Source organism: Salvelinus sp. IW2-2015, linkage group LG27, assembly GCF_002910315.2.
Source record: "Salvelinus sp. IW2-2015 linkage group LG27, ASM291031v2, whole genome shotgun sequence".
NCBI lineage: Eukaryota > Metazoa > Chordata > Actinopteri > Salmoniformes > Salmonidae > Salvelinus > Salvelinus sp. IW2-2015.
In genome coordinates this window covers 24,917,984-24,928,229 of record NC_036867.1, presented here as the reverse complement: position 1 = coordinate 24,928,229, position 10,246 = coordinate 24,917,984, and the positions used below count along the sequence as shown (strand labels likewise).

Below are 10,246 nucleotides of genomic sequence, written 5' to 3'. Positions count from 1 at the left end.
ACACACACACACACACACACACACACACACACACACACACACAGAGAGATATGGCGCTGGAGGAGATGGCTAACGTTTTACGGGCTCCTAACCAATTGTGCTATTGTGTGTGTTTTTTCACGTTATTTTGTACATAATGGTTCTGCCACCGTCTCTTATGACCGAAAAGAGCTTCTAGATATCAGGARAGTGATTACTCACCTCATACTGGACAAATATTTTTTCTTTAACGAGTCGGACATGAAGGATTTACTTCAGACWCCCGACAAGGCCCAAATCCCTGTCATGTGCATGAAGAAAAGACAGAGATATCGGGGACGTAGGTCGGGGTGCATTGTAAGYATCTGACGGCGAGTGGGTAATCCGCCTCTACCATCAGTCCTATTTGCCAACGTGTAATCATTGGATAATAAAATGGATGAGCTCCGATCAAGACTATCCTACCAACGGGACATAAATAATTGTAATATCTTATGTTTCACCGAGTCGTGGGTGAAAGACGACATGGATAACATACAGCTTGCTGGGTTTTCGGTGCATCGGCAAGATAGAACAGCTACCTCCGGTAAGACAAGGGGTGGCAGTCTGTGTCTATTTGTAAATAACAGCTGGTGCACGAAATCTGATATTAAGGAATCAAATATTGCTTGCCTGAGGAAGAGTATCTCATGATAAGCTGGAGACCACGCTATTTGCCAAAATAGTTTTTCTATATTTTTCGTAGCTGTCTATTTACCACCACAAACCGATGCTGGCACTAAGACCGCACTCAACGAGCTATATAAGGCCATAAGCAAAAAAGAAAATGCTCATTCAGAGGCGGGCTGTATGTTATCCATGTCATCCTAGTGGCCGGGGAATTTAATGCAGGGAAACTTAAATCCGTTTTACCAAATTTCTACCAGCATGTTACTTGTGCAACAGAGGAATAAATAAACTCTAGACCACCTTTACTCCACACACAGAGATAAATACAAAGCCCTCCATTTGACAAATTTGACCATAACTCTATCCTCCCGATTCCTGCTTACAAGCAAAAACTAAAGCAGGAAGTACCGGTGACTCGCTCAATACGGAAGTGGTCAGATGATGCAGATGCTAAGCTACAAGACTGTTTTGCTAGCACAGACTGGAATATCTTCCGGGATTCTTCCAATGGCATTGAGGAATACACCACATCAGTCACTGGCTTCATCAATAAGTGCATCGATGACGTTGTCCCCACAGTGACCGTACGTACATACCACAACCAGAAGCCATGGATTACAGGCAACATCTGCACTGAGCTAAAGGGTAGAGCTGCCACTTTCAAGGAGCGGGACTCTAACCCAGAAACTTATAAGAAATCCGGCTATGCCCTCTGACGAACCATCAAACAGGCAAAGCTTCAATACAGGACTAAGTTTGAATTGTACTACACCGGCTCCGACGCTCGTCGGATGTGGCAGGGCTTGCAAACTATTACGGACTACAAAGGGAAGCACAACCGCGAGCTGCCCAGTGACACGAGCCTACCAAATTACTTCTATACTCGCTTCGAGAAAAGCTGTTCCGGACGACTGAGTGATCACACTTTCCATACCCGATGTGAGTAAGACATTTAAACAGGTCAACATTCACAAGGCCGCAGGGCCAGACGTATTATCAGAACGTGTACTCCGAGCATGCGCTGACCAACTGGCAAGTGTCTTCACTGACATTTTCAACCTGTCCTTGACCGAGTCTGTAATACCACCATGTTTCTAGCAGACAACCATAGTCCCTGTGCCTAAGAACAGCAAGGTAACCTGCCTAAATAACTACCAACCCGTAGCATGCAATGAAGTGCTTTGAAAGGCTGGTCATGGCTCACACCAACACCATTAACCCAAGAAACCCTAGACCCACTCCAATTTGCATACCACCCCAACAGATGATGCAATCTCTATTGCACGCCACACTGCCATTTTCCCACCTGGACAAAAGGAACACCTACGTGAGAATGCTATTCATTGAGTACAGCTCAGGGTTCAACACCATAGTGCCCTCAAAGCTAAGCTCGTCAGTAAGCTAAGGAGCCTGGGACTAAACACTTCACTCTGCCACTGGATCCTGGACTTCCTGACGGGCCACCCCCAGGTGGTAAGGGTAGGTAACAAAACATCTGCCACGCTGATCCTCGACACGGGGGCCTCTCAGGGGTGCGTGCTCAGTCCCCTCCTGTGTTCACCCATGACTGCATGGCCAAGCACGACTCCAACACCATCATTACGATTGCTGACAACACAAGAGTGGTAGGCCTGATCACCGACAACAATGACACAGCCTATAGGGAGGAAATCAGAGACCTGGCAGTGTAGTGCCAGGATAACAACCTCTCCCTCAACGTGATCAAGACAAAGGAGATGATTGTGAACTACAGGAAAAGGAGGGCCGAGCATGCCCCCATTCTCAATCGACAGGGCTGTAGTGGAGCAGGTTGAGAGCTTCAAGTTCCTTGATGTCCACATCACCAACAAACTATCATGGTTCAAAGACACCAAGACAGTCATGAAGAGGGCACAACAACACCTATTCCCCCTCTGGGGACTGAAAAGATTTGGCATGGGTCCTCAGATCCTTAAAAAGTTATACAGCTGCACCATCAACAGCATCCTGACTGGTTGCATCACCGCCTGTTATGGTAACTGCTCGGCCTCCGACTGCAAGGCACTACAGAGGTTAGTGCGTACGATCCAGCACATCACTGGGGCCAAGCTTCCTGCCATCCAGGACCTCTATACCAGGCGGTGTCAGGGGAAGGCCCGAAAAATTCCAAAGACTCCAACCATCCTAGCCATAGACTGTTCTCTGTGCTACCGCATGGCAAGCGGTACTGGAGCGCCAAGCCTAGGTCCAAAAGGCTTCTTAAAATATTCTACAACCAAGCCATAAGACTCATGAACAGTTAATGAAATGGCTACTAGGACTATTTGCATCCCCCCACCCCCATTTTTTTACCCTGCTGCTACTCTCTGTTATTATCTATGCATAGTCACTTTACCTCTACCTACATGCATATATTACCTCAATTACCTTGACTAACCTGTGCACCTGCACAGTGACTCTGTACTGGTACCCCCTGTATATAGCCTCGCTACTGTTATTTTATTGTTGTTATTTTTCTATTTTCTTCTTCAGTTTATTTTAGTAAATACTTTCTTAAAATTCTTGTCAATAGGGAGCGCTATTTCCACTTTGGAAAAAATCGTGCCCAATTTAAACGGCCTCGTACACTATTCTAGATCGTACAATATGCATATTATTATTACTATTGGATAGAAAACACTCTCAAGTTTCTAAAACTGTTTGAATTATATCTGTGAGTAAAACAGAACTCATTTGGCAGCAAACTTCCAGACAGGAAGTGAAAAATCTGAAAACGATGCTCTGTTCCAGGGCCTGCCTATTCAATTGCCTAATTTCTATGGATTTGCATGCACTGCATACGCCTTCCACTAGATGTCAACAGGCAGTGGAAGGTGGAATGGGGTCTCTAGCTTGATCTGAGCTCTTGGAGCTCTTGGAATGACGTGACCACAATTTCCTTTCTCTACCTAGGCGCGGGAAGGACATCAGCATTGGCTTCTGAAAAGCGTTTGGTATAGACGGTGGATGTCTCCGGCTCTGATTTTATTTGATAGATGTGATAAAAACATCATAAAGTCGTTTTTTTCAACCGAGTTGTATCAGTTTATTCAACGTTTATTGCGACTTTTGGAATTTTCCTTTCTTTGCGTCAGGAGAATTTGGGCATGTTCGCGCCACATGGCTAGCTAATGTTGCTAATTCGACAGGAGAAGAGGACATTCTAAAACCAAACAACGATTTATTCTGGACAAAGGACTCCTTGTACAAGATTCTGATGGAAGCTCAGCAAAAGTAAGAACCATTTATGATGTTATTTCGTATTTCTGTGGAAAATGTTTAGTCCTATTTTTCTGCGGGCGCTGTCTCGCTATAACGTAAGCTGTTTGTTATGGTAAAGTTATTTTTTAAAATCTAACACGGCGATTGCATTAAGAACTAGTGTATCTTTCATTTGCTGTCCAACATGTAATTTTTAGAAAAGTTTATGATGAGTTCTTTGATTAGATTAGGTGACTGTCCAAAATATCTCCGGAGAATTTTGTGCATTTTGGCTACGTATTCACAATGTAAAACCACGATTTGTACCTCTAAACATGCACATTTTCGAACAAAACATATATGTATTGTGTAACATGATGTTATAAGACTGTCATCTGATGAAGTTGGTCAAGGTTAGTGATAKATTTTATATCTTTTGCTGGTTTTTGCGAATGCTATCTATGCGGTGAATGAATGCGGTTGTGTGTTTGGCTATTGTGGTAAGCTAATATAATGCTATATTGTGTTTTCGCTGTAAAACATTTTAAAAATCGGAAATGATGGCTGGATTCACAAGATGTTTATCTTTCATTTGCTGTATTGGACTTGTGATTTCATGAAAATTATATTATATGATATCCCTGTCGCGTTAGGCTAGGCTATGCTAGTCAGCTTTTTTGATGAGGATGCTCCCGGATCCGGGATGGGTAGCAATGAAAGGTTAACACTTATTTTTCTTAAAGSTGCATTGTTGGTTAAGGTCTGGTAAGTAAGCGTTTCACTGTAAGGTCTACAACTGTTGTATTTGGCGCATGTGACAAATAACATTTGATTTGTCTAAACGCAGCATAAGATAGGAGTTTTTTTTATTAAGTCACAGTTGAGAAGACAAAGTAACCATCCTCACTCTACTGCTGAAAGGGGAGCTGAGCCAGAGGTGGTAAAGTATTATGCTTGTATACTTTTTGTATTGATCTTCTATTGTCTAAGACGTTGTTAACATTGAATCAGTACATTAGTTCTATTCTGCCCTTGAGTTGCGTTCCCATGCAAAACTAGACAGATAGCTAACAACTAAGTCTTCAATAAAACTCCCAAGGCGTGACTTTTCTTGAATGAATATATCGTAAACATTTATGTTGTAAAACTGCAAAATACAGAAAATAATATACTTTAGTATTCAATTCACACCGACATACTGTAGCTGTACATTATACATTTGAAGTTGCATGAATACAAAGCACGTGCTAAGGTACCATGCATCTGACATGATGCCAAACCATATAGCTAATTGTTACTCATATGGTAATTGACTAACTCCTTTCATTACTCTAATAATGTACAACCATCTATGTAGAATAACAAAGCATATGACACTAGAAACAGTAACAAAACTACAGTATTGTATATTTTACAATTCGTTTGCATGACGCACGAGCAAAGTAATACAGCTAACGGCATACATGAAAGGCATTGCAATTTGTGTGAGTAAARGCAACCAACCAACATTGATATGTAAGCAACTCTATCAATAACAAAATTATCATCATTAGCTAAATGCTTGAATCGAACTTACAAACAAATATTTTCCAAGGCTGAAGCGTGACAAGAAAAAACTACACTGAAAGACCTGCACCGTAGCGTTGTTTTTAGCTGCTTCTATGCGTGCAGAACGAATTCTCTACTTCCTGTTTGCGTACAGTCTAAGTACCAGAAAGCTCCACTAGGGGGCAAATAACACCATGGAACACAATGAAAATCCATTTTAACCATTGTAATAAAATAATCTGTTACTTTCTAACAGGATGGCAGCACAAGTTCCCTTAGGTATATAAAATACAGAAAAAATACACAAGTAATGGAAACATCTATTACTGTTTTGTTGTTTCGTTTTTGTTATTGGTTTCAAAGGAAGAATGCTTAACCCATGCCAGTATTCATTTGACTGACCATTTATGATTCTAGTGTAAACAGGAGAAGTACATCCGGGTGTAAGGATGCCATGGTGTGCCATAAGGTAGAGATAGGGTTAACTCAGAGGCAGACTGAGTGTCATATATGGTTATAGCAAAGGTGTCCTGTACGCTTTAACCTAGTTAGGGTAAAAGCTAAGCACTGCCGTCCTATTACCAAATGACAGAGTTAGGGTTAAGGCAGAGACAGGTTGAGTGCTATAGGGTAAAGTTAGGGTTAAAGCCTAAACCCTGCTGTTTGCCTGGCCACGCAAATGATAGGTAGACTGTCATACCTGCTGACTGCTGCAGGGTGGAGCAGGGTAGGACACTATCTTTACCATCTGTTACTAGACAGGGAAAGTCACCCCAGAACTACTCACAAAGTGTGTGTGTGTGTGTGTGTGTGTGTGTGTGTGTGTGTGTGTGTGTGTGTGTGTGTGTGTGTGTGTGTGTGTGTGTGTGTGTGTGTGTGTGTGTGTGTGTGTGTGTGTGTGTGTGTGTGTGTGTGTGTGTGAGAAAGAGAGAGAGCTGGTCTCTGTTAGATTATGTGTACAGATAGGAGTGTGGCAGATGAACCAACCRCTGGAGAAGGTCTGTGTTAATGTGATTTGGAGGAAAGACCAGGCCAGTCCATAATAGTCCCAAATAGCACCCTATTCATAATCTACATAATCTACTTTTGACAAGGGTCCATAGGGTGCTGGTTAAAAGAAGTGCACTATGTAGGGAATATGTTGCCATTTGAGACGCATACCATATCTACTACTGATCCTAAGGGGACAGGGCTCTATAATGGCTCCAGGGTAAGGGGACAGACAGGGGAGGGAGGAGGATAATACTGTGTTCACTGACAAAACACCAGCCAGACAGATACACACAGAGATGTTCCCTATACAGATAGAATGACACTGCCCTGCAGATTGTATTAACAAGTGGGATCTGCCATAAAGCCTTCCCTCAGATCAGCCATTTATCAAACAAAGGGGGCCTGCAAGCTGGGACTGAGGGAAGTGTTTGAGCTGTGTGTTGGATTGGGAATAAGTGTGGGTACTCATTTAAAGTGGAGAAACTACCCACTGGACAGATCTGAGTTCAAAGTCGAGTTTCGATTTCAATTTGGTGAAGTTGTCAACTAACGTGAATTCAACAAAACGTTTCACCTTGTGATTGGACTGAGTTTAAATGTTGGCTGAAAAAGATAATACGTTCCCTTACGTTGATGCCTTTTTGAAAAATCATCAAATCAAACCCGCAATAGCATCTGCTAAACATGTCCATATGACAAATAACATTTGATTTGTTTTCCACGTTGATTCAACGTCATCACATAGATTTTTGTTGTTGTTGAAATGACATGGACACAACGTTGATTCAACCGTTTTTTGCCCAGTGTATACTGTAGTCTATGTGGATCCCTGTGGCCCTGATGATGATGTGCAAGACAGAAGGTGACAGACAAAGAAGTAACATAGAGGTGGTGTTGGGGGGGGAGCCCTAATATGGCTGAAGCCTTCATTATTTACTTCCCCTTTATTTAACCAGGTAGGCCAGTTGAGAACAAGTTCTCATTTACAACATTATGGGCTACTGCCGTATCAGGGCTAGGATGTGAAAAGTTAGTGGTAGCGATGGTGTGGACAAGTGAATGGTGATGTGAGTAAATCTGATATACATTTGATTGGCATGGTTACTTACCACCTCTCTGGGTAGATGGGAGTTCTCTTGGCGTAGGACTAGCAGACTGACTGTTGCTTCCATGGGTGTGGCCCTGAGTAGAGCGACCACCTCTTCCTGAGTGCTCCCGTTCAGATCTACTCCATTCACCTCGACACACACACATACGCCCGCAGACACATACATTCACGTAGCCAAAACACACACACATGCACACAAACAGATAGAAATAGGGAATGTATTACTTTTTTTTTTTTTATATAAAACTGAAAGTTTACTGCCTTGTGTTACATGTGTGACATTTGAACCTGCCTTGTAATTACATGTGTGAAATGATTACTCATTTTTATTCCACACATAATCATTCTCTGTTTGCATAGAGGAACTGTGACTTGCCAAGACCAGAAATTTTCCAATTACATAGTCTATGATTTTCATGTCATTCTGATAGGACTGTTGACACAATATTACAACATGCAGTTCCCTTTATTTAGCCACTCAAATCCCAACGTGAACAGCCCTATAGGTACTCTACTCTGTGATTTATTGCTCTTTTCAATGGCAAAGCCCATTCAATCAGCCTTTGTGTCACCAGCATACTGGTAATGGCATTGGCATAAATGCAATGATCATGAATGACAACTGGTATGAAGGCATGCAGGTGTTTCAATCCACATGACATAAGACAGTCTTTGTCAATTGGATGTTTCTCAGAACAGAATTCATGGTAGGAAGAGGAGAATAAAGGGTCGTAGCAGGACAAGGGTAATGAAGAGCAGTGGTGGAAAAAGTACTTAATTGTCATACTTGAGTAAAAGTAAAGATACTTTAATAGAAAATGACTCAAGTAAAGGTGAAAGTCACTCGGTAAAATACTACTTTAGTAAAAATGTAAACGTATCTGGTTTTAAATGTACTAAATTGTCATACTTGAGTAAAAGTAAAAAGTGAAAGTAAATGCTCGACTTCAAATTCTTTATTGTTTTTAAAATGTATGGACAGACAGGGGCACACTCCAACATAATTTACAAACACAGTATTTGTGTTTAGTGAGTCCGCCTGATCAGAATCAGTTGGGATGACAATGCGTTATATTGATAGGTGTGCAAATTGGACCCTTATTGCTGTCCTGCCTGAGCTTTCGAAATGTAACGAGTACTTTTGTGTGTCAGGGATAATTTATGGGAGTAAAAAGTACATATTTTCCTTAGGAATGTAGTGGAGCAAAAGCAAAAGTTTGTCAAAAATATAAATAGTAAAGTACTGATACCCCCAAAAACGACTTAAGTTGTACTTTAAAGTATTTTTACTTAAGTACTTTACACCACTGATGAAGAGGGGTAGGAAGAGGAATACGATCAGAAGGAAGAGACCAGTGTGAAGTACAAGAGGAGGAGAAAGAGGAAAATGAAGTAGAGGGAGAAAGTGCCAGTTGGCAGAGAGTGAAGGAAGAGCTCCATTAACTCCACTTTTTTACCTCCTTCAGCCGGTCGACAGCCTTCAGGTGACCATCTTGGATATCAGCACCCCCCGAGCCAGGATGTTCTTGACATGGATGGGGGTGGAGCCTCCTATGGGGACATCACGTGACGTGATGCTGAATCCAAGACCCTCAGGACCTGCAGGAGATAAATAAAATAAAACACCAAATATTAAGAAGTCACCAGGCAGGCCACAACTTCCTCCCACCAAAACAGGCAGAATTTTCAGGCGGTCCTTTCAAACAACTCGCACACCAAAAGGATATTATCATCATTTTTACAATTTCATCATGTTTTTGACTGCACTGGGCCTTCAARCGATTACAGGACTGCATCTTTTAAATTCTATTTTACTCCCTTTTATTATCTTAAAGAACATAAAGAACCAATGTGGAAGGACAGCTTTAAATTATGGCTTTGTCCATCATGTCAAACCTATCAAACTACGGTACTTGTTTATGTTGAATGTTCAACATAAAAAATGACTATCTTCTAAATGTATAAATATAAGTTAAATCTATGAACCAAAATGGAGCTTTTGTGATACATTTGTACTGTACACATGTGCGTGTATGGACAGCAGAATCACAGATTGGACATGCTTGAAGTAGAAACTGGTTGCTGACATGAATAATAGCATATAGAGTAAATATTTCTGTCTGTGTACACTCTTGGCTTTATACTCCCTTTATCCTCTCTCTCTGCGGAGTCTCTACAAGCATTAGACACTGATACTGGTCAGAAATCTGCCTTCGCCTGTAACTCAGAGTCAATAATATCCTCAGAAAGAGGAATATCAACACTGACCTTATCGACTGACCAAATCCTACACTGTTTGCCCAATAAAAGCAAAAGCAAGGATGCATACCAAATGGAACCCTATTCCCTATATAGTGCACTACTTTTGACCAGAGCCCTATAGTGCCATTTGGGAAGCATCCCAAATGCCAGTAAGGATATTAAGAACAGTTATTATTTTAGATGGGGCAGCATTAACAAAAACGGTTCCACTCAGTGAGTCAGTGAGATGAATCTCTCACTGGTAAAGAAGTTATCAATGAATATGTCTAATCGACAGACAGGGGAGAGGTCCTCTGGGGGGGGGGGTGTGATGTCAGTGGAAGCCTTCCTGACTGTAGAGTGATTAGTATTCTTGTTGAAGAGGTTGTTCATTCACAGGCCTGTCATTCACTCTCTGATCATTCATCATTACCTATTTTATCCTGCCTTCGGTGTCTCACTGGCTATAATGACTGACTGTGTGTTTGT

At 41.7% G+C, this 10,246-nt stretch overlaps 1 long non-coding RNA gene across 1 annotated transcript in view; it reads right to left on the bottom strand.

The window, feature by feature from the left end:
- LOC139023108 (uncharacterized) overlaps positions 1-8,968 on the bottom strand; it is a 43,438-nt gene extending 34,470 nt beyond the window's left edge. Inside the window, exon 1 of the long non-coding RNA XR_011474256.1 lies at positions 7,518-8,968. This is a non-coding gene — a long non-coding RNA (uncharacterized lncRNA). The remainder of the gene's footprint in view (positions 1-7,517) is intronic.
- Between the last annotated feature and the right edge of the window lie 1,278 nt (positions 8,969-10,246).